The sequence below is a fragment of the Coregonus lavaretus genome (assembly GCF_964263955.1).
Source record: "Coregonus lavaretus genome assembly, chromosome: 10".
NCBI lineage: Eukaryota > Metazoa > Chordata > Actinopteri > Salmoniformes > Salmonidae > Coregonus > Coregonus lavaretus.
Window position 1 is genome coordinate 34,662,808 of NC_139997.1, and position 16,932 is coordinate 34,679,739.

Here is a 16,932-nt window from a genome sequence, read left to right on the forward strand (position 1 = left end):
TAAATTACATACTTTGAGGAGGGAAGGGTTGATAAGCCAGGTCAAATGGTTGAACAAAGGCAAGGGAGTGAGGAAAGAGCTAAATGAATAGGGGCGGCAGTAGCTTTGAGGTTAGAAAGGCAAGTCGATTACGGCGAGTTATCGGTTCGAACCCCTAGCTTCCTGCAGGGAGATCTGCAGCGAGTGATCCGGAAGTCAGAGGGTTACCAGCTACAATATCTCTGTATACTACCTACTGCTGTTGTGCCCTTGAGCAAGGCCCTTTACCCCTAAGTGCCCATGAGCTGCTCCCAGCCTGTGATGTGTGTGTTGTGTGTCAGGTTGGTCACTGTGACAGAATATCTGTAATAAAGCAAGTATGGTAAAATTAAGGCCAGACTATCTATGGTAGCTGTGCATGTAATGTACAGTATCTAGTCCCAAAGTGGCTGCATGGTTCTAAGATGATCTGGTGAAGTTAAGTCTTTCAGGTTTCCATTAAGGTTGTACTATTGGTTATCGATTACAATGTGGAAGACTTAGATGCTGTTTTACACAGGGTCAATGAAAATCAGTGTTTTCCCCCCAAAGCTCTGTCCCCACTCTCAAAAACGAATTTTTCAGTTTGACTTACCCTCAAACTTTGGAATCAAAGAGGACAGGTTCCACTCATTCATCGTTTCCTTTACAAAGCTGTCTATTGGCCTTGACCTCTGCATTTAAGTGCAGAAATTAAGAAATGTTAGAAACATAGCTAGCTAGTTATACTAACTTGGCTACATCAAACTTAAGGTAAACTCTAACGTTAGCTAGCTAACAGAATTTGCATCCATCCTCAACTTCACACGTCTGACTAAAGCTGCCACTGTCAGAAACCATTGAAAACCAGTACAGTAATGCTAGCTAACTCACTCAATCACTATGCAAGCATGAGATAAGCCTGACAAATAGCTTGATTAAATTAACCTTGATGAAGAAGTAAAATCCAGCTATGGTAATTTAGTAACTTATTTAACCTGAATGACAATCACACTCATAACTCGAAAGGTTTGTTACTTACCATTTTCACGGCTTTCAGTCAGCCAAAACACCCTTAGTCTGTCAAATAACGTTAGCCGTTTTCCACTCAGTCGCACTAAAAGTCTTATAAGTTGCCACGTCTCGCCATTTGCTCACGTTCTGGTGGACTTCACGGGTTGGTGGAGGGAGGATTAACCCCCTGGCTGGGTCAAATATCCATAACCCAACCTTAATAACCCAGCACCAGCAACCCAATCTTGCTGTTTTTATAGAAAACCACCCAGCAATTGGGTCATTCAAACAAGCCAGCATTTTTTTGAGTGTAACTTACATCTCAAACCCATGCATGCAAGAAGCCTTGACCTGTCTGGTGCACACATATTTCTCTGTCCTCACTCAGTTTGATTGAAGGCTTCAATCTGTATTTCTGCCTTGTAACTGATTGCTTCTAGAAAGAGGGAAGGAACAACATATGATCAAGATGAGCTAGCAACTAGTTTAAAGCAATGAAAGATCTAATTGTTATGAGAATAATACATGCATTTCCTTACATTATCAATCATGAAGACAATACACTCAGTTATTACTAAAAGAAAGCATTATGAGTGAGTGTTGATCCTCCTACCAATACAGCCTCTTCTAACACAGCGGGTAGGGTACATTATCCATCTGCAAAAGTGAAGTTTTGTGACACTAGCATATTGACATGCATATTGGTACTAAAAGACAGCAAAGTATTCACCTAAAAATAGTGTTTTTAGGCAAGTCATTAGTTAGCTAGCTACCTATCACATTAATTGTGCAAAAATATGATAGATAACGTTAGCTAGCTAAGCGCTAGCCAGTCAGTGGTGCTGACAGATTGAAACTGGTATCAACAAAATGTGTTTCACTCTATCCCATAAAACATGACATTGCTAACTAGGCATCATTTAGCTAATAAAATGTTAACGTTTATTAGGAAGTTTAATTAACCAGACAACTTTGGCATGTAGCTAGCTAGATAGTTTGGCTTCCATTTTCCAACAGATTTTTCTAACCCCCCTGATTGGTCATCAACGATGACTGGTCTTGGAACTCATGTGTTCACCAGAAACTGATTCTGTTAAACTGTTAAACACCCACATTAAACCACCCACCAAAGAGAACTCTCATTTGGCTTCAGTCATGGCTGCTGCATTTCTTAATGACCAAGCCGAATAAACGCGGCCATATCAGGAAGCTCAGCCCCCCCCCCCCTTTAAAGACAGGTGTCAAATTCATTCCATGGAGGGCCGAGTGTCTGCGGGTTTTCTCTCCTCCCTTGTACTTAATTGATCAATTAAGGTCACTAGCAAGAAACTCCCCTCACCTGATTGTTTAGGTCTTAATTGGATTGGACACAAATTGAAAGGAAATAAAAAAACAGCAAACACTTGTCGGCCCTCCATGGAATGAGTTTGACACCCCTGTGAGGGAGCTCAGACACAGAACAAATACATTAAGTAGAGCTGCAAGGAAGGAACAATAGGCTAGCACATTCAATCATGTTGATCTAGCTGAGGTAGATACTCCAGGCAGTTGCACATAGGAGCAGATATGGATTTGACCTTTCACCTTTCCTGACCTAAATAGCAAGAGTAAAACTGACCTTAGATTAATATTTAGGGAAGATTTCCCTCTATACCTCGATGTTATGTGTATAGGACCCCAGTAAACAAAGGGGTATACTTTTACAGAGGGTTCCACTACATTCAGCACCATGGACAGCACCCACACAGAAGCACAAGTCTGACACTCAGAGCAGAGGAGCCCATCCTGCTCTGATCACTGTGCAGAGCTTGAGAATGTGATAGATCAGGATTCGAACCTATGCACCACAATACATTGTTGTTTGCCCACTGAGTTAAAGCCTAGACATTCACTCAGGGACTCCTCAGGTCTCAGGCAATGTTACTCAGCACTTCAGAGCTTAGTTCACTGAAACACTTACATTACTAGCAGAACATAAATAAAGATGCAGATATTTAACAGATACAGGATTGCAGGCCTACATGTATACCGCCGATATACTAGCAGAGGAGAGGCCCACCCCCTCAGTCCTCTAAATTGAGTTAAATCTAAGGAAATCTAATTTAGGGATTGAGCAAACCGAATAAGAGGCAAGGGGAGAAGTCAGGCCCCCAGTGTCCGGTCTGGAGCGTGAAGTCACAAGCTCTGCTGGTTGGCTACTGCGTAGAAACCTAGCGGTGGAAAAAACCCTGGTCTGCCCTAGAAAGCCTATGTAAATTACGTTAAAATGTAGACAGCGTTTTGGGCTCTAAAGGTTATGATCAAGTCCGATGCCCACTGTGAATTATTTTAAAGTTTGCTACAAATCGAGATATTTAATTAAATAGTGATCCATTCTGACTACTACATTTGTAGTCACACAGGACCACGTACTGACACAGACCAATCATGGGCCTATGAGGAGGCTCCCAGTTGACTCTCTCAGGCAGGATGATAACGACTACATCGACCATGATCCTTTGCTAGTTATGGCCACATTCACCATGATCCTTCGCAATTTTTTTCATTCAGTAATATGGCACACTTCAAATTCAAATACTTCCGGCTTCATGCACCATCGGGAGTTTTCCATAGGAATATGTGGATGACGCAAGCGCTATCTACTGGTTTTAATGTCTATGGGAGAAATGTGCGGGTCAAAAGACAAAACTGTTGACAGTCAAAATTTAAGAGTCCTGGCCTAACATACTACTTACCCGTCTTCATCTGCTGTTGTAGATAGCTTCTTAGTTCTCACCATAAACGTTAGCTAGCTACGAAAACAAAACCCAGGAACCCACAGCTAGCTAGCTACACACCCAATCCGGCAATATTCATTCTTCACAAGCACTCACATCCTTCTACACACACCAGACCAATGACTGTATCTATGAATGGACAAAGCCATTGGTCACGTGACACCATTCATTCCTATGTGAAGACTTAATAGAGTACCACAGTATGATTAATAATGCCCATAAAACTTAGCGGTCAAACACGGAAATGGTCTAAATAGTTTTTCTACCATTCATTTTTTCCCATAGGGGATTTTATACTTAACAAAAATATAAATGCAACACGAAAAGTGTTGTTGCCATGTCTCATGAGCTGAAATAAAAGATCCCAGAAATGTTCCATATGCACAAAAAGCTGATTTCTCTCAAATGTTGTGCACAAATTTGTTTACATCCCTGTTAGTGAGCATTTATCATTTGCCAAGATAACCCATCCACCTGACAGTTGTGCATATCAAGAAGCTGATTTAACAGCATGATCATTACACAGGTACACCTTGTGCTGGGGACAATAAAAGGCCACACTAAAATGTGCAGTTCTGTCACACAACACAATGCCACAGATGCCTCAAGTTTTGAGGGAGCGTGCACTTGACATGCTGACTGCAGAGCTGTTGCCAGATAATGCAATGTTCATTTCTCTACCAACGTTGTTTTAGAGAATTTGGCAGTACGGCCAACCAACCTCAAAACCGCAGACCACGTGTAACCACGCCAGCCCAGGACCACCACATTCCGACTTCTTCACCTGCGGGATCGTCTGAGACCAGCCACACGGACAGCTGATGAAATTGAGGAGTATTTCTGTCTGGAATAAAGTCATTTTGTGGGGAAAAACTCATTCTGATTGGCTGGGCCTGGCTCCCCAGTGGGTGGGCCTGGCTCCCAGGTAGGTGGGCCTATGCCCTCCCAGGCCCAGCCAGGACTGCGCCCTTGCCTAGTCATGTGAAATCCATAGATTAGGGCCTCATTTATTTATTTCAATAGACAGATTTTTTTATTTGAACTGTAACTCAGTAAAATCGTTGAAATTGTTGCATGTTGCATGTATATTTTTTGTTCAGTGTAAAAACCCTTAAAATAAGGGCTGTGTTTCGTGTAGGCTTACTGGGTGACTTTTCGATAACTGTGTAAATCTCTCTCGGACAAGGTAACTTTGATCAATATATTTGCCTGTATTTACCCCCCCAAAAATGAAACGCTAATTAGCTGCTAATGTGGCTATCATACAGAGTTCAAAAAGTACTCGCACTCAAAACCATGAAAAGGAATAACCCAAGGAGGCCGAGATGCAAAAAATTTAATAAGGGCTGTGTTTCGTGCTCGAAATAATACAAAAAGTGAAAGTGCAAGGTGATCTATAAAAAATAAAAAATAAATGGAGCATATGTTTCTGGCCTTACGACAGCACTGGTGAAGGCATGAGGCCAAAAAACATATGCTCAGTTCCTTTTTTATTTTTTATAGAGCAGATTATAGAGCACCTTTCTATCATACAAAACTACAAATGCCTCTCAAGCTTCACATCACTCACCAGGGCCATGATTATCTGGACGAGACTACTGAATAGAAGCAAAGGTAAGAATCTCTAGATTAACTATTTCATGTTATTATTTTTATTTGTATTATTATTAAAACAACAACAATACAATACATAGACAATAAGGATGACCGCTCCCATCAGTGGGTGCTCTGGTCAGTGCAGAGCTCGTGAGGGTAGTTGAGTGGTTGGGCTCATGGAGCGGTGCTTGAGAGCTGCTCTGGCGCTCCATGTCCTTTCCAACAGCTGCTCCAAATTCGCTCCATTCATTAAAATCATATTTTAACCAACACCCATCTATTTTTGTGACTATCTGGACTCCCCATTTAGTTTGGAAGTATTGAAACCAAACCATATGGATTTGAATGAAAAGTATTTGAATATACATGAAAAGGTGAATGTAAGAAGCGCACATAATTTCAAATAGGCTACATGTCATATTAAACAGCATGTAAACAATCTAAACAGGTCAGGAGCAAGACAGGGAGCCTAATGCTCCGTGTACATTAGCACACTGTAAATTGCCGCGTCCCGCTTCAGCCACCCAGAGTGGCTCGCTTGTGGGCGTGCTGGCAGCGTTTGGCAGCATATAGCAGCACGTTCGACTGTGGGTCAATAATTCAGCATAGCAAGTTTGTATGAAGGTCTGGTTATTCACAGGTAAATAGTGTTAAGTTGCGTCAATTCAAATCTGGTATTAGGAACAAAAGAGGTCAATACACGTCTTCTAAATCGACTAGTATTTTAATTAATGCAAACCACTTCAATGGTAAATATGATGTTCGTATATACGGGTCCACTGAAATACCACGCAGGGCACTCAGAGAACTGATCCATTGTTCTGAGTTCTTCTTCAAATACTCTGACAGAGATAGTTCCCGCTCCCTGCTGGCCAATCAGAGTAGAGACTGAGCGTGGTTTAGACTTACTCAGCCAATCGTTGGCGCACAGGCTAGTCCCAGACCCTTGGCGCTCCACTGTTGCACACTGTTGCCAGGCATAAGTTTGTTATTATCACAACCTGTAGAGTCATCACCCATAGACACTGTTCCCCTGTACCTACATCCTTGGACGGTTCACAGATCACAAAGAGGCAGTGTTCGTGTCTGTGAGAAATACAAGTCTTATCTCATCCTACCCCCTAACGTTCCTCACATGATTCACAGCTTGTTATGTGAAACAATTTATATCAGTACAGTACAAACCTTTTATGTTTAATCATTAATGCATTCTTTCTAAGCTAGTCATCACATCTAGATCCCCACAATAGTAATATGCTCTAAACCGCTCTGGTAACAACCAAACATTGCTGCCCTGTTTCTAATAGTCCACATGGCTGGGAGAACCTATTCAAGTAAGTAAATATATTTTGAAAATGTAAAAGAAACGATGTATTATTAGCTAACTAGCTACAGTGCATGCTAACTCAATTGAGATGCTAACGTAGCTAGCTAGCAATCTAGCCACTTTACATACTGTACAGATAGCTAGCTAAGTGAATTAAATTTAACTTAATATTAGCTAGCTATCTTGATTTATTTATCACTGTAAAAAACAATCTCCAAATGCATTTGTATATAGCTAGCTAACAGCCATGGATGAGGGTGAAAGGATAGCAGCCCCATCTGTCAAAGTGAGAGAGTAGGCTATTCTGGATAGGGCAGGTACTTTTGTGTAGTTCCAGTCCCAAGAAGTGAGATTGGAGATAATAGTAACATAATATTCAGTACGGTCTAATTTGAGTATAATGAAGTCTGTATCTTGTGAGGTTATCTGTCCTCAGATACAGAGAACTGTGAAAGCCTGTCTGCAGTTGAAGAGGTCCCAATGAAGAGCAGTGGTTCTCAGTCATTGTCCTGGGGACATTTTTGTTTTTGCCTTAGCATTATACAGCTGATTCAAATGATCAAGTCATCATCAAGCTTCAAGTGGTATTTATGTATTCATTTGTGATGCTATCCTTGATGTGATCCTGCTATTGTCACATGCTACACATGCACGTGTGTGCACATGCATCTATCTATCCAATGTTATCATGATTTGTTATAAGGGATATTATACTTTAGTAATCCACCATGACCTGGTGATGTAAAAGTCTAATAATGACACTCTTCCATATTCCTAATGATACCTTGTAACTGGAGATTCCTTCAAAACGATTGCCTACAGTTACCGTGTAGGGCACTGCAAGGTTGGGTGACCAGGGCCATCTGGGACTGCCTCCTGGGGTAATTCAGGCGTGTGAAGGCTACCTGTGTCCTGCATAACTCCATGAGGATGGACACGAGGACCAGGAGAGGATCTGCAGCGTGCCGTCGTGTGCCAGAGGAGAGGTCTACTGCTCTGCAGGATGTTTCAAGGATGGGGGCCAACAACGCAGCATGGGAGGCAATCCATGTGCGGGAGATCGTCACCTCCTACTTCTTCAAAGAGGGTGCTGTTCCCTGACAACACCATAGACTACACTATGCACAACCAAATGCTCTTTTATGAGCCATCCACATTGCAATAAGGGTATTCTTCCATTTACTTAGCCATGTCCTTTTGATTTCTACTTTTCAGGTGAGGGTGCTGTTCAGGTAAGGGTAATGTCTGTACAAAAACAAAAAAGGCTCTTTTAAGAGTTAGCCATATTGATAACATTTAGAACAATTAGACACCCTTTAACCCACACCTACACACTTGTGTATCAATCTGATTGATGGGTTGTGTAGTGCAATAAGCAGGCTCAGGTGTATAGCTGTGGCTCCTTCCACCTTCAAAGAATAGGCAAGAGGACCAACCATGGAGAATAGTAAGACACTTCATTATTTCTATTTATATGACTATGCTATATTGTTTGTCCTCATGTGTCTGTGCATGTTTTTCAGTATAAAGTACTCTGAAGCCACTTAGTGTGGACACCAGGGGAGACCACGCACACAGATTCCTGTTGAACATTCTCTTTAACTACCTTATTTTCTCAATAACAGTCTCTCTCCTTCACTTCATCCCTCCCCCCTTCTCCCTAAATCCTCTAGGTTATATCAGCAGTGTCGGGTGAACCCTTCCCACATCTGAACTGGCTAACACAGAGGGCACAGCATGATCAGAAGTGAGAGGTTACTTGGTCGGGTCAACAGGAAGTATTATTAAAGAGATGCTTTACATTGAAATACAGAGAAATGTAGTAGTCCCAGAGTTAATGATACAAGGTCAGTTTTGCATTTCACCTCATGATTATGATGAGTGACAGTGTTAGAATAAAAAAAACAAGGCTTAATCATGCTCTCTCTCTCCATCTCTCTCGTCTGCAGGTATGTTTTGATGTGTGAGAGGGTGCCAACCCCCAATGCCATCATCACCATCTTACCCGCTCTTAAGATAACCTTTGGGCCAATTGGGGGCCCAAGGCTCTTAGGAGACACTATTATGTAATTGTGATGAACTGAGAGAATATTAGGGTAGCACTGTAATTCATTATTCATATGCTGTCTTCCCTGCTCTGTTCTTACCTCTTTCTCTTTGTCTTTTACACTCTTTCTTACACCTCTCTACCAGCCTCCTCGTTCTTCCTGTTTTTATAATGCACACCAGATGTGCATTGAAGTACAGATTGAACTTGTATTTAGAATATTATATTACTATTATAATATTTATAATACATGTATTATGTATAAAACTTGGATAATTAAGTTCTTTCAATAAAGCATTTCACATTCTCTACTGGTTGAAATTAAGTCTCATTTGATTAAATACTACACCTATCTTGTGTCCTCAGATCAATGCAGATGAAGGAATTTAGATAGTGAGATGAACCGGTTTTAGGAAGTGTAGTGTAGTTTTTAAATTCTGTTTCTGTATATATGAATTACAAAATCAGCCTTTAACTAGTTAAATCATGTTTGTAGTCTATTGCATAGTTACAATGTGTAACCATTGATGTCCCAGGACCAGGATTGGTAAACACTGTTGTAGTTTATAATTGTAATACATACATGGAGACACTGTTAATTAAAAGACTGGAGTTTGGTACTCCTGGTATTGGATATGACTGAAAAAGAATGTCTCACAGACATTCATACCTGAACTGCACCTTCATTTGCCAAGGTAAAGTACATGATCAGTGAATATATTAAAATGTACAGGCTACAATGTGGGGATCTCATGCATGGTAATAACTACATGTATATACGACTTGCATCCTTGGCACAAAGTTATATTATATTCTACTCAATCCATAGGCTTCATTAATGTCATTCAGACTGTTTTGAAGTTGATTCAACCGGCTATGATTCTTGAGGTTCATAGCTAGGTTCTGAATTAATATCTATACCAAACGTTTTAGGGTCCATACACAGATCGGCTACATAGCTAGCTACACATCCATAGGCATACAGGTATTTTTATCCTCCACTGCACAATAAGCAAGACAATAGTTAGCTAGCTACGTTACTTCAGCTGCATTGCATAGCAAATATCAGCAAGGTAAGCATACAAAATTGTACATTCAATTTGCAGTAAATGCTTTAGCTAGCTAGATTCTTTACATCCACTGTTTCACAAGACGACAGCCTGGTTTGCTGGTTGTCCCTAAAACATTAAACAACCAGAATTACAATTCAATACTAACGTCACAACGCCAATAAAGCTAACCAGCTAATGTTAGCTAGTCAGCTAGCTTGCTAAATAGCAATTTTCTTAAATTACGTTTATGACAAAAAAATATGCATAATCGTTTGTCTCTACATTAACTAACATATTCCTCTCAACTGTAGATTTTTTTTCATGATTCGTTATGACGTTATAATTACTTCTTCTTCTTCTTCTTTATTGAGGTTTAACGGCGGATGGCTCCAATTTCTTGCATTACCGCCACCTAGTAGACTGGAGTTCAACTCCCTTATCTTTCCTTGAAAAATAAAATAAACCAAAGCAAAGAAATATCCTACCATCTTACACTACACTCACACCTTCAACACTACAACTAATAATTAACCTCACCCTTCTCCACTGTTTAAATACACTCACTCCTACCTCATACCCTCAACCTGAATTGATGGGACATCACCACTTAACACTTAACTCTTCTGCTGTCAAGTCTCGCACACCCAAATATCTCTCTGTATTAAATCATTATAGTCTATAAATTGCGCATATAGGCTGTGACTTACTTAGAATTAAATACAAATTCAACAAAAAATTACTTATTAGTGCCTTTGAATTCATTTTTAGAAACACGAGATTGGCCAGTCTGTGGCTTCAGGCTCATGCGATTGTGCCTGGAGAGCAGGCCAGCTGCGGAGAATACCCTCACCACACTTGCAGAGCCACTGGGGATGCTAAACACACTTTTGGCCACTCTTGCCTGGCTGGACAGAAATGCAGAGTTGTTTTAAATTTTTTCTATAGGTAGGCCTAAAGGTTTTTAGGCAAAAAACGATCAAAACCGAAAGCTCCATGAACGTGGGAATATGCCAAGCCTATTGTGCCAAAAACAATTATGGCCTGTTGTATAGATAACAGAACAAAAATGAACGAAACATTTAAGAGATCTGATTTTTAGTTTATAAATACTTTGCTACATTGACACAGTTATCTATCCACCTCGTTCCTTTCTTTTAGCATATGCACGTAGTAAGTACACCATCATTCGGGATACCTGTCTTTTAAGATTCCACAATGATTATTTAGTTGTGGACACTACATCACCACACTTCCTCTCTTGCTCTTGGTCCTCATCTTTGTAAGTTACCTTGATTTAGCACCTGTGTGTTTTATCGGTTTCTTTATAAAAATATTTCTGCTGGAACGCATACTATGGGTGGGTGTTGCTATGGTGACCAATGATCTAAGATAAAGCGGGGATTTGCCTAGAAGTGATTTATAGATGACCTGGAGCCAGTGGGTTTGGCGACGAATATGTAGTGAGGGCCAGCCAACGAGAGCATACAGGTCACAATGGTGGGTAGTATATGGGGCTTTGGTGACAAAACGGATGGCACTATGATAGACTACATCCAATTTTCTGAGTAGAGTGTTGGAAGCTATTTTGTAAATGACATCGCTGAAGTCAAGGATCGGTAGGATAGTACGTTTTACGAGGGCATCTTTAGCAGCATGAGTGAAGGAGGCTTTGTTGCGAAATAGGAAGCCGATTCTGAATTTAACTTTGGATTGGAGATGCTTAATGTGAGTCTGGAAGGAGAGTTTACGGTCTAACCAGACACCTAGGTATTTGCCCACATATTCTAAGTCAGACCCGCCGAGAGTAGTGATTCTAGTCGGGCGGGCGGGTGCAAGCAGCGTTCAATTGAAGAGCATGCATTTAGTTTTAGTAGCGTTTAAGAGCAGTTGGAGGCCACGGAAGGAGTGTTGTATGGCATTGAAGCTCGTTTGGAGGTTTGTTAACACAGTGTCCAATGAAGGGCCAGATTTATACAAAACTGTGTCGTCTGGGTAGAGGTGGATCTGAGAGTCACCAGCAGCAAGAGCGACATCATTGATATACACAGAGAATAGAGTCGCCCGAGAATTGAACCCTGTGGTACCCCCATAGAGACTGCCAGAGGTCCAGACAACAGGCCCTCCGATTTGACACATTGAACTCTATCTGAGAAGTAGTTGGTGAACCAGGCGAGGCAGTCATTTGAGAAACCAAGGCTATTTAGTCTGCCAATAAGAATGCAGTGATTGACAGAGTCAAAAGCCTTGGCCAGGTCGATGAAGACGGCTGCACACTACTGTCTTTTATCGATCGTGGTTATTATATCGTTTAGGACCTTGAGCGTGGCTGAGGTGCACCCATGACCAGCTCGGAAACCAGATTGCATAGCGGAGAAGGTACGGTGGGATTTGAAATGGTCGTTGATCTGTTTGTTAACTAGGCTTTCAAATACTTTCGAAAGGCAGGGCAGGAAGGATATAGGTCTGTAACAGTTTGGATCTAGAGTGTCACCCCCTTTGAAGAGGGGGATGACCGCGGCAGCTTTCCAATCTCTGGGGATCTCAGACGATACGAAAGAGAGGTTGAACAGGCTAGTAATAGGGGATGCGACAATTTCGGCGGCTAATTTTAGAAAGAAATTGCCTAGCCCAGCTGATTTGTAGGGGTCCAGATTTAGCAGCTCTTTCAGGACATCAGCGATCTGAATTTGGGTGAAGGAGAAGCGGGGGGTCATGGGCAAGTTGCAGTGGAGGGTGCAGAGCTGGTGGTCGTGGTAGGGGTAGCCAGGTGGAAAGCATGGCCAGCCGTAGCAAAATGCTTGTTGAAATTCTAGATTATCGTAGATTTATCGGTGGTGACAGTGTTTCCTAGCCTCAGTGCAGTGGGTAGCTGGGAGGAGGTGCTCTTATTCTCCATGGACTTTACAGTGTCCCTAAACTTTTTGGAGTTAGTGCTACAGGATGCAAATTTCTGTTTGAAAAAGCTAGCCTTTGCTTTCCTAACTGATTGTATATATTGGTTCCTGACTTCCCTGAAAAGTTGCATATTGCGAGGGCTGTTCGATGCTAATGCAGTACGCCACAGGATGTTTTTGTGCTGGTCAAGGGCAGTCAAGTCTGGGGTGAACCAGGGGCTATATCTGTTCTTAGTTCTGCATTTTTTGAATGGGGCATGATTTTTTAAGATGGAGAGGAAAGCACTTTTGAAAAAAATCCAGGCATCCTCTACTGACGGAATGAGGTCAATATCCATCCAGGATACCCGGGCCAGGTCAATTAGAAAGGCCTGCTCGCTGAAGTGTTTTAGGGAGCATTTGACAGTGATGAGGGGTGGTCGTTTTGACCGCGGACCCATTACGGACGTAGGCAATGAGGCAGTGATCGCTGAGATCCTGGTTGAAGACAGCGGAGGTGTATTTAGAGGGTAAATTAGTCAGGATGATATCTATGAGGGTGCCCATGTTAACGGATTTAGGGTTGTACCTGGTAGGTTCCTTGATAATTTGTGTGAGATTGAGGGCATCTAGTTTAGATTGTAGGATGGCCAGGGTGTTAAGCATATCCCAGTTTAGGTCACCAAGCAGTATGAACTCTGAGGATAGATGGGGGGCAAGCAATTCACATATGGTATCCAGGGAACAACTGGGGGCTGAGGGGGGTCTGTAGCAAGCGGCAACAGTGAGAGACTTATTTCTGGAAAGGTGTATTTTTAGAAGTAGAAGCTCAAACTGTTTGGGCACAGACCTGGATAGTATGATAGAGCTCTGCAGGCTATCTCTACAGTAGATTGCAACTCCGCCCCCTTTGGCAGTTCTATCTAGACTAAAAATGTTGTAGTTCAGAATGGAAATTTATGAATTTTTGGTGGCCTTCCAAAGCCAAGATTCAGACACTGCTAGAACATCAGGGTTGGCAGAGTGTGCTAACGCAGTGAATAACTCAAACTTGGGGAGGAGACTTCTGATGTTAACATGCAAGAAACCAAGGCTTTACGGTTACAGAAGTAAACAAATTATAGCGCCTGGGGGGTAGGAGTGATACTTGGGGCTACAGGGCCTGGGTTAACCTCTACATCACCAGAGGAACAGAGAAGAACTGGTCTTCTAGTGCGTTGGGTACAGAGAAAGGGGGCAGATTTCCGGCCTTTGTAGAATAGATTCAGGGCATTATGTACAGACAAGGATATGGAAGGATATGAGTACAGTGGAGATACACCTAAGCATTCGGTAACTATGAAAGAGATTGCATCACTGGAGGTACCGATTGAGCCGGTCTCCGCGTGTATGGGGGGTGGGACAAAGGAGCTCTCTGAGGCTGGTTGAGCTAAACTTGGGGCTCTACAGTGAAATTGTATAATAAGAACTAACCCAAACAGCAATAGGCTAGGCATATTGACATGGGAGAGAGGCATAACGCAATCACAGGTGTTATTCGAGAGGGCTAAGACAACAACTGGTAATGGCGCCGAAAGTTTGGCCTGAGGCTAAACAGATAAACAGGATGGGGTAGCGTGTAAAGGACCAGTCCAGCAGGCATTAGCTGTGTAGTTGAGTGATCATAAGGTCCAGTGAACAGCACTAAGTAAGTCCGGGAGCAGATCGTAGGCTGCTAAAGCACAGGCGAGCAGGAGGCATGGCTGTTGATTGCGCGTGCTAGCGGGCCGGGGCTAGCAGATGGATCTTTGTGGTCGTCGCAACGGGAAGCCTGTTGAAACCACATCAGACGATTACGTCGGCAGACCAGACGTGATGGATCAGCGGGGCTCCGTGTCGACACTAGGAGGTCCCGTCCGGTTGACAGAGAGGTAGATAGCCGGGAGATGGGCCTGGCTCGAGGCTAGCTCAAGGCTAACTGGTACGTCGGGAAGTGGATATTAGCCAACAACAGCCATTCGGTTGCAGGTCCGGTGTTAAGGTCCAGTGATTCCGGCAGAAAATCCGATATGCTCTGGGTCGATAGCATGCTGTGCAGACTGGCCGATAATTGTCCAGGCTAGAGCTGGCTGGTAGGTAGTGCAGGCCACGGACAGTGGTGAAGACTGCTAACGGTGGCTAATAGCAAGTAGCTAGTTAGCTGGCTAGCTGGCTAGTTTCAGCCGTAGGTTCTTGATAAAAATAAAGAAATAATAGAATCCGTTCCACATTGGGTGAGGCGGGTTGCAGGAAAGTATATTTAGTTAAAGGGTGGAAAGTGAGATAGATAAATATATACGAATAAAAGACAAAAAAACAAAAAAACAGGCTATTTACACGAGGACACAACACAATACACGACCGCACTACTATGCCATCTTGGATAACATCTTAGATAGCAGCATACAAGTTGACTACAAATGCATGCTGTGGCGGGCATGCCCTGAGCTCGTGGAGTGAGTGCTACTGGCCTGAGCTCGTGATGTGAGTGCTACTGGAGCTCTACTGAAGCGAAATTGTAGCAGGTGAGAAGGCCGATGCTCCAGTCAAATTGAGCACGCTCCGCTCACATACTCTGGGTCAGTGGGTGCGCTCACCCCCACCCACCCCGAGATGCTGGCAGGGCGAAGCCCTCGCCCCCGGCCCCGGCCCAAAGGAATTTTCCAAGGGTGGGAAGGACCAAGCCCGACGCCCAGGTAGGCACAGAAGCGAGCGCACCCATAACCACCAGGACCAGCACACAAACCACTCACAGCATGGAACCAAACACAAAAATAAATAACTCAATGCAAAACCTACAATAATCACATCCCCACCCTCACCCCTGATTGGAGGACCTCAAACATTTATACTGTGCATGTGTGCATGTATTTATTCCAACCTTCAGATAGCCACAAATCAACCCATCATTCCCAATAAATCATAATTCTACCATTTCCTCTTGCAATGCAACCCTCCATTCTACCATGGTATCTCACTAGGGACTTGAACCTCCTCATCTGCAACATTTGTGCCAAATTGCCCAAAAATAAACATTTTACCAAAGAGCACAATTATATTTACTATTGATGGACTATGGTCCCCCAACAATACAGTTTGCAGGTCCAACCACACCCTGATATTATGACATGACAACCATTCCTGGACCTGACTCCAAAAACAAGCCACTGATGGACAGTACCAAAAGGGTCAGTGTGCTTCTGGATAATACCCATTTCCTTTCATCTCGGCAAGGTCAAATAAGAGGAAATGAATCGTTTTATCCCTTTTCTAGTTGAAAACCAAAACGAAAATTGGATATCAACTTGTTTGCTTGTTTATGGTTTCCAAATTGGGATTCGAGTAACAGAAAACAAATAATGAAAAATGTAACACATTTTAAATTTAGTTCATACCTAAGCACACACACCCTATTATAATATTAATGGCGCATAGGGGGTGTGTTTACAGTTTGGATTGAGCTGCAGTGTCGGCAGCACAGAGAAAGGATTAGACATTTGTGTGACAGGAAGATAAAAATAGTAATGTTAGCTAAAATGTTTAACTTATCATGAAGTACTCCAGTCACCCAACTCATAGCTGTTCTCTCTGCTACCGCACGGCAAGCGGTACCGGAGCGCCAAGTCTAGGACCAAAAGGCTCCTTAACAGCTTCTACCCCCAAGCCATAAGACTGTTGAACAATTAATCAAATGGCAACCCGGACTATTTACATTGACACTCCCCCCGTTTGTTTTTACTCTGCTGCTACCCGCAGTCACTTTACCCCTACCTACATGTACAAATTACCTTGACTAACCTGTACCCCCCTGCACATTGACTCGGTACCGGTACCCCTTGTATATTTATTTGGTAAATATTTTCTTAACTCTTTCTTGAACTGCATTGTCGGTTAAGGGTTTGTAAGTAAGCATTTCACGTTAAGGTCTAAACCTGTTTTATTGGGCGCATGTGACAAATAAAGTTTGATTTGAAGTTAGCATTCCAAAAGAACGAACTCAACAACAACTGAACAAAGTCGACTTGCACTACCTGGCAAGCTAGTATTAGCCAGCTAACGTTACTGCTGACTAGCAAGCAGCCTGGCTTTTCACTTTTTATTATTTGATAAAATATTGATTTTGGCCTTTACTACTAAAACGCATTGAATAACACATTCATAAATGGCAAAAAGGACAGTAAAAAAAGAAATCATAAAAAACAAGGTTTTTAAATGTCTATCCTAAATCTAG